The 13,220-nt window shown below is 40.9% G+C and overlaps 1 protein-coding gene across 1 annotated transcript in view; it reads right to left on the reverse strand.

The window, feature by feature from the left end:
* Positions 1-10,310, reverse strand: part of LOC128741235 (uncharacterized) — a 54,865-nt gene extending 44,555 nt beyond the window's left edge. The window contains exon 1 of the mRNA XM_053836882.1: positions 8,969-10,310. The gene's annotated coding sequence lies outside the window, so the exon portion shown is untranslated. The remainder of the gene's footprint in view (positions 1-8,968) is intronic.
* Between the last annotated feature and the right edge of the window lie 2,910 nt (positions 10,311-13,220).

A 13,220-nucleotide genomic window follows, 5' to 3' on the forward strand; every position in this document is an offset into this window, starting at 1 on the left:
CCGCTCAACAACGCAACTGGCGAAAAATACCCTGCAAACAAAGATGATTCAGCCGACAAAAATGCTTGTTATTCCTTCTTTTATGGTACCATACCAGCAGCATGGTTAAGATGCAAACCCGGCAAAAAACAACCTCCGAATGTAAGTATAAAGAGCCCAGTCAGTCAGTACAGGTTACACGCGCTTACTGTCGGTTGAATAAGTTCCTCCGTGTACCATCAGGTGCTCGCTGGTACGCCAACATATAATATCATCATATCATCATCATCACCATCATCATCATCGTCATCAGCAACCAATAACAGCTGCAAAAACCCAGAAAAAGAACAACTAATCACCCTCATTCACTTATTATTATCGTGAGAAGCTTCAAACGCTCGTATCTGCTGCTGCTGCTGCTGCTGGTGGTTTATCCACAAAACTGTTAATCGTTTTTGTCATTCAACAAAAATGCTACCGAAGTTTGTTTTCATCTGTCTCCGCAGATCGGAATTTAATTTCTAGGTAGAACCAGAATCGAAAGAACCGAAAAAACGAGATTATTCTATGTTGTCGTCTTCGCTGCTGTCGTGAAAGCATAATCGAAAAGTGCAACAAAGTAGCAGAGCAGCGGCACCGTTTTTTCGACCGGGCTCTCTTGCCTTGGCAAGCAAAGGCAAGCGTGTTTTGGAATTCCAAACATTCTTGTGGTATAGCAGATCGGATATATTACGCATCGCGCATTCGCGTTCGTGAGCGATGTTTTATAGCAGAGCTCTCCAACTTGATAATGATAGGGATTAAAATTCATCTATTTTAATACAGTGTATGAATATGACAAAATTCGAGCGATTTGGTGCAGAATTAAATCACTATACCAGTCGTTTAAAGTTGATTCGATTTTTTCGATGTGTTAGAAAGCCACTCAAATTTTAATATTTGTTTGTTCAAAACCGATGAAATACTGTCAAAACTTTGAAGAGCGGGTCTGAAACTGTTATGAATGTAACGCTTAATGGCTAAACTGAATGCTGCGTCAACGCATACGCCAATTTGACAGTTAACCCAAGGAAAAACTATTAGAATAACTATTAGATAGCACATGCTTCAAGTACCTACACAAACGCCTACTTGATGTTAAAAATAGTCCAACCTGTGGTAACGGTGTTACTTTTTCTTGTACAGTGTTAAATTGAACATTTGAATTATTGAAATTTGAATCGATCCTTTATTATATGTTTTAACATGAGTTTCACGGGTGATTTCAAGTAACTTACAACGAAAACATCCTAAAACAAAGGAAAAAATATTCTGAAAACTTTCTATGACGTACGGTATAGCTTTTTCAAACTTTCCTTTGGAGTTTTTCATCGCCTTTGAAAATTTTCCGAAAATTTGTTTTCGAATTTTGACGAAAATTTTCTGGCATTTCCATACAACAATTTTTGTTGAACGATTCATGGTTCAAGACAGAGCCGGCAAACCCGTGCGGTGGAAAGGAGCCTCGCACTTCAGGGAGGCCTCTCGCTTGGTAATGACTAGAGAAAAATATTAAAAATTCTAGTGGGCAATCCCTGGCTTTATACAACACAATTGACTGTTCAGAAATAGTTGTATACTTTGTATTGTTCCTTTCCTCTTTTATTTAAATGTTGAGTGTAAAGTGTTAAGAAAAAAATCGATGAAATTAAGCCTTCCAGCCTGCTTTGAAATGTGTCGTTGCATAATATGCCAAACGTAAGCAAGTCGGAGGATTCGATCAAGGAGGTACTTAACTCTTTTAAACCAATGAAATCTCCAGATCCGGCTGGTATTCTACTCATTTCTTACAGAAAGCGGATAGCATTATAATGCTCGAGCTTGTTAACATTTTTCGAGCCAGTTTCACTTTGAGACATCCCGGAGAATTGGCGGAAAGGAGGTAGATTTTTTGGACGTAGGACTACGTCTTTGTTTACTATCTGGGACTGGGCAGCAGTTTGTGAAAACGAAAATAGAAGTGTAACGTTGGAATGAGAGATTTCAAATGCTAATAACTACTAAACTACTTATGTCGTTGGAAAGATAAAATGACCAGGAAATTTATGGAGGGGTGAGAGAGCAATTTTATGGACGGCGTAGGAGGGGGGGCTCCTATACAAATGAAACACAAATTTTCTCAAAACTCGAGAACTAATCAAGCAAATGGATCCAAATTTGGCATGTGGGGGTTTATGTAGGCATTGTAGGGAATGTGTCAGGCAAAATAAATTGGTTGGATAATTAATCCAGTTAGGTTATAAATGTTTGTATTCCTTTCCGTGTTACAAAATGGGGGTTTACTGGTATGAGTGTAAGAATTTCTCTGCATGTGTGAACGAGATCATGCATCGTGCGCACAAAACGCGTGGCCCAACACTCTCTTGTCTGAGCAGAACAGAGGGAAGAAGAGCGAATCGTTCGTTTCGAATTGCGGTTGCGATTGCGAGTTTATTAAAAGCGTTGCGCGAAACAAGAGAGGCAGTTTTTTGGACGATGTAAGCTTGGACGGACGTGTTTCATCGGAGTTAGAAAGTTGTGTCGATGGTAGATTTGGAGCTGAATTATGCTCCAAATCGTGAAAATTCCAGTCATTAAAAGGAGAGACACGACAATGGCGCAAATATTGCTCCCAAAGGATGAGCACGGCTTTCTGAAAAAAGTGCTGCCGAAGGTGTTTTGAAAAATGAAGCTGGCGCCTCATTAATTTAAGAAAATTATTGTGATATGTTTTCTCAATTGCGTGATAATGTGGTTCTTTTTCATGTAGTGCGCAGGCGAAGACAGTGCCTAATTTTGCGGCCGGAACCGAATGCAAGAGTGCATTTGATAAGAAAAAGAAGTACGCTTGCGCGCGTCTAATTGATTCGTGCGTTCTGGAAAGGCAGAATACTTTTTGAAATTCGCTGGTGTGCGTGCTGCGTGGTTTGTACGCATCTGGGGAAGCCACGAAAAATTGCTGCGTGCGTCATTGGAGTGCCTCTGGAAAGCTCATGAAAATTGCTTGTATGCTAGGTTTGAGTGCCACTGCGAAGACCTTAAAAAACGCTTGTGTGCGTGATTCTAGCGTCTCTGGGAGGGCCATGAATGCTTTGTAAAATATGCTGGTATGCGGACTTCGATAGGGGACTTCGATAGTAGTCTAGAAATTTCATTATGCTGGTATTTTCGGAAGACAACTTGAGCGAGCTTTGTTTCTGTGTTTTGGAAAGGAAAACAAGCCGATATCGTTTGTGAATCTCAGAGCCCCACGTGAATTAAATTTGGACGAACGGGGACCCAACAAACATTTTTGTTTAAGAATAGCTTATTCAGCTATTGTACAGCTAACTTCCGTGATGCAAGTGCTTGATAAGCTGTTATACAACAAAATTGTTGCTTGGGGACTCGATTGGAAATGGATGAAAGATGCGACGTACCTCTTCCAAGACTTGCTTTGAAAATATCATGTTTATCATGTTGTGTCGATGGTAGATTTGGAGCTGAATTATGCTCCAAATCGTGAAAATTTCAATCATTAAAAGGAGAGACACGACAGGCATGAATTTATTTTATGATGGTTTGAAACTCCTTACCCCTGTGGAGGCGGATAAGAACTCTCATACAAATAAAACAGAAATTTTTGCGTATGTGCCATATTTTCTGCCATGTAACAAGCGGTAAGCTGTGAAAGTAAACTAGTTAAACCTTCTCGGAGCAAAAGACAATCAATCAACGCCGTTAACTTACGTGCCTGTTGCCCTTGCCATTCATGTCAAAAGAGAAGGAATGGCACGTCATAATTGCGATGAACGTGCATTGGCTTTAATGTTATTTGAAACCAATGACCCATTTAAAGGTCACAAGCGAGTAAAAGTAAGATTATTGAAACATGTCAGGCTACGCATATTCATATTTAATATAATAATCTGGAGGTCATATATTACGATTTCAACCTTTATGGTGCACACAAGTGATTCTTAAAAGAAATTTTTTATGTCTCAATGGTTGTAAGCGTTGTACCTTTGAACCCCCGTCTATGTATTTTCAAAGCCACCATTGCATTTAAGGTGAAATTAGTCGTCATTGATTCTGCCAATTTCAAAAGCAGTTTTTTTGTTTGAAACAAAAATTCTGTTTATGAAAATATATTCCCTGTATTCAGATTGGCAAGAAGAATGCAGTATTTACATTTTTATAAACAGAATCCCGTTTTTGGGCCGAAAAACTGCTTACGAAATTGGGCTTTCCGACGAAAAGTTAATGACTGCTGGTTTCCCGCTAATGAAGAATTGAATCTGAATATTTCGCTCTTCTCTTTAAAACATTCACTTAAACAATGGCACTCACAGAATCTTATGAACATACATATGCCAGAAACGCAGTTTACAATAGTCTTTGATTTAACGATCTGATATAGTCCTACGTCACCCATTCGTGCAACCCCTAGGGCTGTATATCTTGTAGTTTTTTTCCTTGTTGGGGACCTTGAACCACTGCGACCAGTTCTTTGATCTATTGTGGTGAGTCCTCTTTTGCTGTAAGCCTTTACTTAAGAACTGCTACTATGTCGTTTAGTAATTGTTATTTTAATTGAAGGCATCATCCCAACACGGTAATATGTTGAGAATAAATTGTACTACTTTCAAAGTATTTTTTACGCAAAATTTTGGTTTTTACGCGAATTTCGGAATTTACGCGGTTTTTTTACGCGATTTTCGGAGTTTACGCGGTTTTTTACGCGATTTTCGGAATGTACGCGGTTTTTTACGCGATTTTCGGAATTTCGCGTAAAAAACGACTTGAGTGTACTTGTTTCCACTATCATTTTGTTTATGCTAAGCTGCTAGTAGTAGGTAATAATCTGTGATGAACAATTATGCAACGTAGAATCGCGTATCTATTTTCGCTGTTGAACTAGATCCGACAGTAATTCTATCACATAAAATGTTGTTTACGGTAAATTTTATTATCAGAGAATTATATTAGAGAAGAATATTTTAGACACTTTACGACCGTTAATTTAATAGTGAAAATTATTGGCCAATTTCACGCTCAACGTAAATATGGCATCACTTCCGTTTCCTTGGTAACGTACCAACAACGACGGGTCGCGGATTCGGAATTGCAATTGAAACGAAGTAAAGTTTTTCATATCAATTCAAGTGAACAGTTTGGGCAAAATCATTATAATATCTTAGCATATAACTGTTCGGGTGGTAAATTAAAGTTTTCTGTGTTTCAAGTTAAGTTTCGCGAGTGATGTGATGAATGGAACAACCGAAAAAAATTAAAGAAAAAACAACGGCGAAAAAGTGAAAATACAGTGATGAATTTTAATAGGGCAGAAATCTCAGTATTTAGTAGGGGAATGTCCCCGGTTATGAAACAGGTTTTGTTTTTTGGCCATAGCTTTTAATCGGATCATCCAATTTTAAATCTTTTTGAAGCATTGGAAAGTTTAAACATGTACCTATCTTTTTGCCAAAGGAAGTATATGGGTTTTCTCTAAAACACAAAAGTTATAGCAAAAATTCAAAACATGGTTTTTTGTGGCTAAAAGAAAAGTGTCCCCGGTTGTGAAACACCTCGGGAAATCTTTAGAAAAGAAAAGAAAATATAGAAATATCGAAGGAAAATCTTAAATTAAAATCATTTATTCATGAAAAATACTAAAAATACAAAATCATCAATTAATTTCTGCGTTTTATCATCTAAATCTGAATCGCAATGAATGCATGTAAAAAAAGCAAGCAATCATATTGGCGCATTTCAAATGCGCTGGCCTGTTACATGTGTTACAAGGAATTGAGTTTTTTCTAAACCTAAATGAATCCTGCTGCCATAAAAACTCATAATGCCCCAATTGAAGTAATGTACGATCATTGAAGTATAAAATAATTGATTTCCTAGATGTTTCACAACCGGGGAACTCGACTGTTTCATAACCGGGGCGGTGGCCATATTGCAAAAAAATTATATAATAATTTTTGAGTCAATTGTTTCACCTAAAATTTGTCTGTGTGATGAAATAGAGGTCGAAAACTTAGCTTATATGCCTTTATCTGAGTTTTTTTATTCCGTTTGGTACACAAAATAATCAATTGCAAAACAGGCGAAAAAACTTTTTTGGGTGTTTTTTCAAACACTTTTCCTACAAAGTATTGTAAATGTTGAAGTTTAACCGTTGTTTGCTCAAAAGTTATATTACTATGAGACTAGACGCTGGTAGTAACTTGACTGCACTAGGATAATAAAAACGTTAAAAATTACAGGTGTTTCACAACCGGGGCCGTTTCGCAACAAGGGACAATCCCCTACTTACACCAACTTGCTCCAAAAGTAACAGAAACTATAGAATGCAATGTTTAGCGCTTCGAGTTGCCAGATCTGATTACGGCTAGCAGGTTAGTTGAACTAATTTTATTTTTTTGTGATGGTTTCTCGAGTCTATGAGAGCATGTTGATACACTGAAGAAGGGAAGGGAAGGGTGATATTCGGAAATCGAGTCGAGGAATTCTGCAGATGATTCGTGCAGAATGCTTTACTTTTATAACCAGGATTCTTATACGAGAATCCAACAGTTGAATCCCCGTGATACGTATAACTCGGTACGTTCACTGTGGAATTGGAAACCTCGAGATTCCAAAAGTAGAAATCCTGGATTAGTAAGGGTAGGTAATCCGTAGAAGGCCCTGTTGGCAGCCGCTATATGTTTCTTTTCTATAAATCTTAGCGTTAGGACCCCTCCTTCTGAGTTGGGATAATTTTAAAATTCATTAATCCAATAGGAGCCAGGAATACCTATTTCCTCGTCTGAAACATTCCGATCGACGTGTGTTATAGCATACATTGTATACTGATCGAAGTGAAATTTCAGATCAGATCTGTGTCCGATCGGTAAGTAGCATAGAGGCGAATGTAATCTCTGAAACTCTAAAATTGTACATCTCCAAAGTTTGAAAACCTCAGCTCGCTGGAATACATTAAAAATTGGGGTCTTTGGCCTCTACCATAAAAATAAGTAAAGCACGAGTATTTTTTATGATTTTACTATCACAAAAAAATACTCTTTAGTCCGATGTTTTTCATGAAAACTGATTACTCCTAGCTTTTATTTGTTTAATAATTTTATAAAATCGGTTCAGTGATTCAAAAGTCAGTGAACCCAGAATGAAGCACCTCAATAACTTTCAGAAAAGGAACAAGTACAGAAATATGGTGCTGAATCGGAGCAGTTTTAGATTTCGAAAAAGACTTTGTAGTTTTTACTTTTAGTTCTTACGCTAAAAGTAGAGGTGTTTGACGGATTCTCAAAACAGTCCGAAAGTAAAGCTCTGCCAAAAACGGCTTTGTGAAAATAATGACTAAATAGATCGAAATGCCACACTAACCTTCACAGCGGCAAAATGGTTGCCAAGTTTTCTTGGATGCCGCAAAGAATGTTTGCGGTTTCTTATCCATCTTGTCATTGAGTTGTACGGTCGAGCTTAGTAAAATTCGGAGCTAAAGAACAAGCCTGAAGTGAAAACATATTTATAAACTGGAGTCGCTCAGAAAAGTTTAGTCGCATCATTCGCTTGAATCCTGACTAGTATCTTACCCTTTTTTCAATCCGTACTATTTCTGGAAGAGTTACAGAGTCGTAGGTCGTCTTAACTCTGCATCATCCCTTCCATTCCAAGCTACGATAAAGACCGGTGTAGACAGCAATAATCACTCTCAGGCAATGTTCAAACTTTGTCTGCAATATTATTTCCAAACATTTTTTTCTCGTGCACGTAAGAGTAAGAATTGTTTAAGCCACGTATATGTACGTTATAAAATTTCTATTTAATCTCGGAATCACCGTCATCGGAATAAGAACCACCAGTATTTTCAGATTGTATTCAGCAGACGCCAAGTTCTTTGTTTATCTTAAAGTTCCCCCGTTCCATCAGTATTTAATTTGTTCTAGTTCGATATTTTACTACCTACCGTACATGCGACCGTATGAAATCGAAAACAACTGTGTAAAATTTGCTTTTCTACCTCATAACCTTAAAAACCATCAATGAATTTTTATAACAGAATAGTGGATTTCTTGATAGTGGATTTTTAAAAGATGGATTTGAAGTTTATAGTTCAAGCTTTAATCATGAGGATTCCCATTGACTATGATTTCTAATTCAAACTCTTAAAAAGCAATTGAGCGATCGGAATTAGGAGTTGATCTGAATTACCTGCGTTCACGGTAGTTCACAAGCACTTATCCCATTTTTAGAAGTCCGGCAGTTCAAGCCAACTGAATCAACAGACCACTGTAACTCGACCAGCGTAGTCAGTTCTAGTTTTGTTCAACAGTGACTCAACATAAACAATAGGTAATTCCTATCTCATACAAAAATGTTGTTTAAATACCACCTATCATCACACTTGAACTGTTCGCTTCAGAAGTCCGCCATCCGGTACGCGGTACGAATTCATTTCCGCGAATGCAATGCCATAGTTTCCGCTTCTTTTGAGTCAGGCAAAAGAAACAATCATTGCAAAATAACGCACAAAGAAATACAATTCAAAACTATCGGATTTACGTAAAACCTAGGCTCGGTATTTTAAAAACATTATTGGTACGATCACTCTCCGCTAGTAATAATCATTGGGCCCAACCAAACCGAACCGATTGTGAATAGATTTCATATGCAGAAATTAAGCTCAGCTCCCAGCAACACCAACAACAGTAACAACTACAACAACCACTTGATTCCTTCTGTGTTCGAGTGTGTGTTTTCACGGTTCGTCAGAGAAACAGTTGTTTTATCGATAAATATTTAATTAAAACGAAAATAAAAAGGGAAAAGCAGAGCACCGGAGCAACACCGCACTAGTTGTTGTTATTGTTGTTGTGCTCGCGTTGCTGCTGCTGCTGCTGGCCTGGCAGGCTGACTGCATATCCACGCTCGTTCGTTTCGGCAGGGATGGAATGGAATTTCGCTGCTGCACAGTGCTTACCTTCTACGCTCTACGCTTTCCGCGTGGTAAGTCCGCCGCCGTCTTCTTGGCCCCGGGCCCCGAGAGGCAGATCAGCGCCGATCGTCGACAGCTCCTTTTGCCTCGGATGCCAACTACAAACTTTTGCTGCGCTCAGCGCGCTTCAAACGCTGCAATTGTATATCACGGATTGTGTTGTTTTGCTTTTATTTTGCCGTAGGTTTTCTTCTGCTCTCCAGCAGCAGCTTTGATGTAATATTTTGTTGGATAGATTAAATTTTCGTAATCTCTCTTCAGCTGATGTTACTTTCAGGGGGCAAAACCGAAACACCGTTGTGGGAGGCGCCGCCGGTTCGCGGGGTTTCTAGCGAATTTTGACAAGTGAGCGAGGATGAGCAAAGCGAGAGCCGTACCGAAATGCACAAAAAAAATCGCAATTGGTGCAAAGAAAAATATGCCAAAATCACACACTTATCCAACTATTTCTTTCGCTTACTGTCCGCAAAATCACGGCTCTTAAATTATGCATCGAGTAGAAGTAATTTTTATTTTTCAGCACCGCGTTGCAGCTCAATAAATGTTTGCGGTTTTCTCGCTTTTCGACCGGGGGGCAGGAATGTTCGGGGAACACGCGCTCTGGTCGTTAGCTACTGACAACCGGGTACTTGGCGAATTTCGATTCGAACCATTTTCTGTCTCCACGACCACAACAGTGCAATTTCTGCGCTAGAAAAAGTTTCGCGAAAGCAGCAACGGCAGCAAAATTAGCTGACGGCTTTACCACTACAACAGCCGCACTTAACTCACTCACTTGTCAATCACTTGTAATTTCACTTCACTTTTCACCACCCGAAAAACTAAATCGCCTCCGGTTGACACGTACCTACGTTAGTACATAAGCAATGCAGGCACTGTATTTCACTCCTAGACAAATAGATAGCTTGCTTAAGTAAACTTCCGCGCCGGTATGCAAATCAAGCGCAAGCAATCTTATCACTGTGTTGACCACTACTGGCCGGGATTGGGCGCGATGGTGGGACTTGTACTGCACTCACTCCAAGTCTGGAAGCGATCGGTCGTCCGCAGATTGCTTTTATAATTTATTTCAAAACTAATATATTTCACCTTGCTCTTTCTAACCACCATGTAAAAGGCTAGCCTTTTTCTCCCTATTTCTCACTCTTGCGCTCTCTTTCTCTTTCACTCTTGGTTATTTGAAGAGGATCGAACGGACGCGGATATTCCTTGCACTCGCGGCCACCACTTAACTGAGTCTGGATGCTCTCCGAAGAGGGACGAACTGTTTTAACCAACGTCGTTTGGAAACAGGCGCCAACAACAACAACGTACCCGCAGACTGGGAAAACAACGTCAACGTTGAACGGAATCTCGACATGGACTAACTCCGGAGCGGCCGCCGAGCACTTGCTGGCCGTGCTTCATTTCATGCTGCTTCACCCCATCGCCGACGAACGACGTGCAACGAACGGCGACGCCTGCTGAGCTCGTCAACATCGTTACCAGCCCAGTCAGCACAGAGCATACGGCCGATATGGGGTGGTCGACATGCTTAGAAATGAACACTCGCGTGAATGATCGATCCGAAGTGGATGAACGCTGGTTCGTCGCACAATCCATACGAAACGAGAAACAAAGGAAGAAGTTCATGCCATGCCCCTTGTGCCGGTGGGCATCATCCGATCGGTTTGGCTGCGTCCGTAGCCACACACGGGCGGGAAGTAAAGTTCCGATGGCACGTGGCGGTGAGTGCGAATTTTTCTTTTTAACTTCTTAGCTTTAGCACTGATGCAAAATGTGTGCGGGGGAGGTTGGTTTTGCTATTTGCACTCTGCCCATTGTGTTATAATAATATACCTCCGCTACAAGAAAAAAAGAACTTTTCATTCCTACTAACAAATGCATAGGTAAGCAAATTACGCAGATGAAATACGCTTCGTCAGCAGACATCATGTTTTGGGAATTCCCATGATATGTTACTTCTACATCACCTTGCCGGGGTACATCGTGATTGGAGTAAAACTTTTTTGACGTAGAACTACGTCTTACGACAAGGTTTGGCTGAGCAGGGTGTCATTAAATTTTTGCAGGTTAGTTTTCCGGCATTCTAGCAACATCTCCTACCCAACGTATCCGTCCAGCTTTAGCCACTTTCTGAATGCTCAGCGAGTTCGTGGTTCATTCTTCGCCTCCATACATTAAAGAAACTGACTAAAGAAATGACTTAAGCAACTCATTTTAGATTCGTCGAAACCAAGTGGGCATGAATCTCGATGTAAACTTCTGAATCTTTTGCTCGAAAACTTGCGGGGTATCAGTCGATGAACGCTGGAGAAAATATGGACTGCAAGCAAACGGCAACAAACCTATCATCGTATCATCACGAAATCGATCCGTGTTGCCAAACGAAAACACCAGTCAATCAAGTTTGTAGCGAACAGTTAATTAATTCGCCTAAATTTTGAGCTCGAAAAAAATATTGTTAGAACTTTTTCGAGCAACATTGAACAGAGTCACGCACAGCAATCATCGTTGAGCAAATTAGGTTTAATGATGACAGGTGGCCGCGAGTGCCTGAGCTCCAAAGTCATTTCTTCAGTCAGTTTCTATACCATACACCGCTCTCTCTTGCACACCGCCAAAGATGCTTCTTAGCACCCGCCGTTCGAAACCCCCTAGTGCTCGCAGGTCCTCTTGTAACAGTGTCCACGTTTCGTAGAGGATAACTGGTCTATTTAGCATTTTGCACAATGTGCACTTTGATTATAGGCACGACTTCCGTTGTTAATAGGTCTGGTATTGCCAGTGCCAGTTGCTAGTGAGCCAAGTTATACGAACCCGTCAATTACCACCGTCCGAACATCCTGAACGGACCATATCAGGCTTCCTCCCGCTCGCGATTTTGGATGAATTTATATTTATCCCAATCTGCTCTGCTTTGCGTTTTAGCCTAGTTACACCGCCACAAATGTAGTCGGCAAAGCAGATAAATTGACTGGATTTATTGAGAATCGTGTCCCGCATTTCGAACGCCGCTCGTCTTATAACACCTTCAAGTGCAATGTTGGATAGCAGGCAGGAAAGACCATCTCCTTGTCCAAGTTCCCTGCGAGATTCGAATGGGTCCGATAGTCCACCCGCAATTCTCACACAGCATTGGATCCCTTCCTTCGTATGCTCTCCATCCATGATAAGTCTACCAAGCTTACCCGGAAAGCCGTTTTCGTCCAAAATTTTCCATAGCTCTTGTCGGTTTACACTATCATATGCAGCTTTGAACACAATAAACAGATGATGCGCGGGAATTAGGAACTCGCGGCACTTCTGGAGGATTTGCCACAGGGTGAAAATTTGGACCGTTGTAGACCGACCCTCCATGAAACCGGCCTGACGAGTCTATTGGCTATTGGCGACAGTCGATGGAAGATGACTTGAGAAAGCGCTTTGGCATTCAGGATAGTGATCGCTTGGTAGTTCTCACAATCCAGCTTATCGCCTTTCTTGTAGATAGGCGAGATAACCCCGTGTTTTCACTCCTCCGGTAGTCGTTCCGTATCCCAAATCTTGACAATCAGTTAATGCAAACCGCCGGCCAACTTGTCCGGGACCATTTTAATAAGTTCCGCTCCAATGTCATCCTTTCCTGCTGCTTTGTTGTTCTTCAACCGCTGGATGGCTTCTTTAACTTCCCTTATCGATGGGGGTGGCACATCTCCGTTGCTTGCTACATCAATGTGGTCACTTCCTCCGCTAGCATGGTCTTCCGCCTGCACGCCATTCAGGTGTTCATCGTAGTGCTGATCTCTGATAGAACTTCCTTGTGTCGTGAAAGGGGTACAACTGCTCGAGTTCTTCGCACTCTTTCTCCTCTTGGTGGCGCTTCTTCTCCTTGAAGAGTCGGGTTTGCTGTTTCCGCTTCTGTTTGTATCGCTCCACATTCTGAAGGGTGGCTCTACGCAGCATTTGTGCCCGCGCTGCGTTCTTCTCAGCCAATATCTGCTGGCATTCCTCGTCAAATCATTCGTTATGCCGATTCTGTGCCACACGGCCTAGGACGTTCTTCGCTTAATGGCTGTTTTCACGGTTCTCGGTGACATCCGGTTGCTTCAGTCGCGCTAGATTGTACCGTGGCTGGCGCCGGTATCGTATGTTGCTCATAACAGATAGTTTTTGACGTATCCTTACCATCACTAGGTAGTGATCCGAATCGATGTTAGCGCCCGTATAGGTTCTGACGTCGATAATGTCTGAAAAG

This window comes from Sabethes cyaneus, chromosome 3, assembly GCF_943734655.1.
Source record: "Sabethes cyaneus chromosome 3, idSabCyanKW18_F2, whole genome shotgun sequence".
Classification (NCBI taxonomy): domain Eukaryota; kingdom Metazoa; phylum Arthropoda; class Insecta; order Diptera; family Culicidae; genus Sabethes; species Sabethes cyaneus.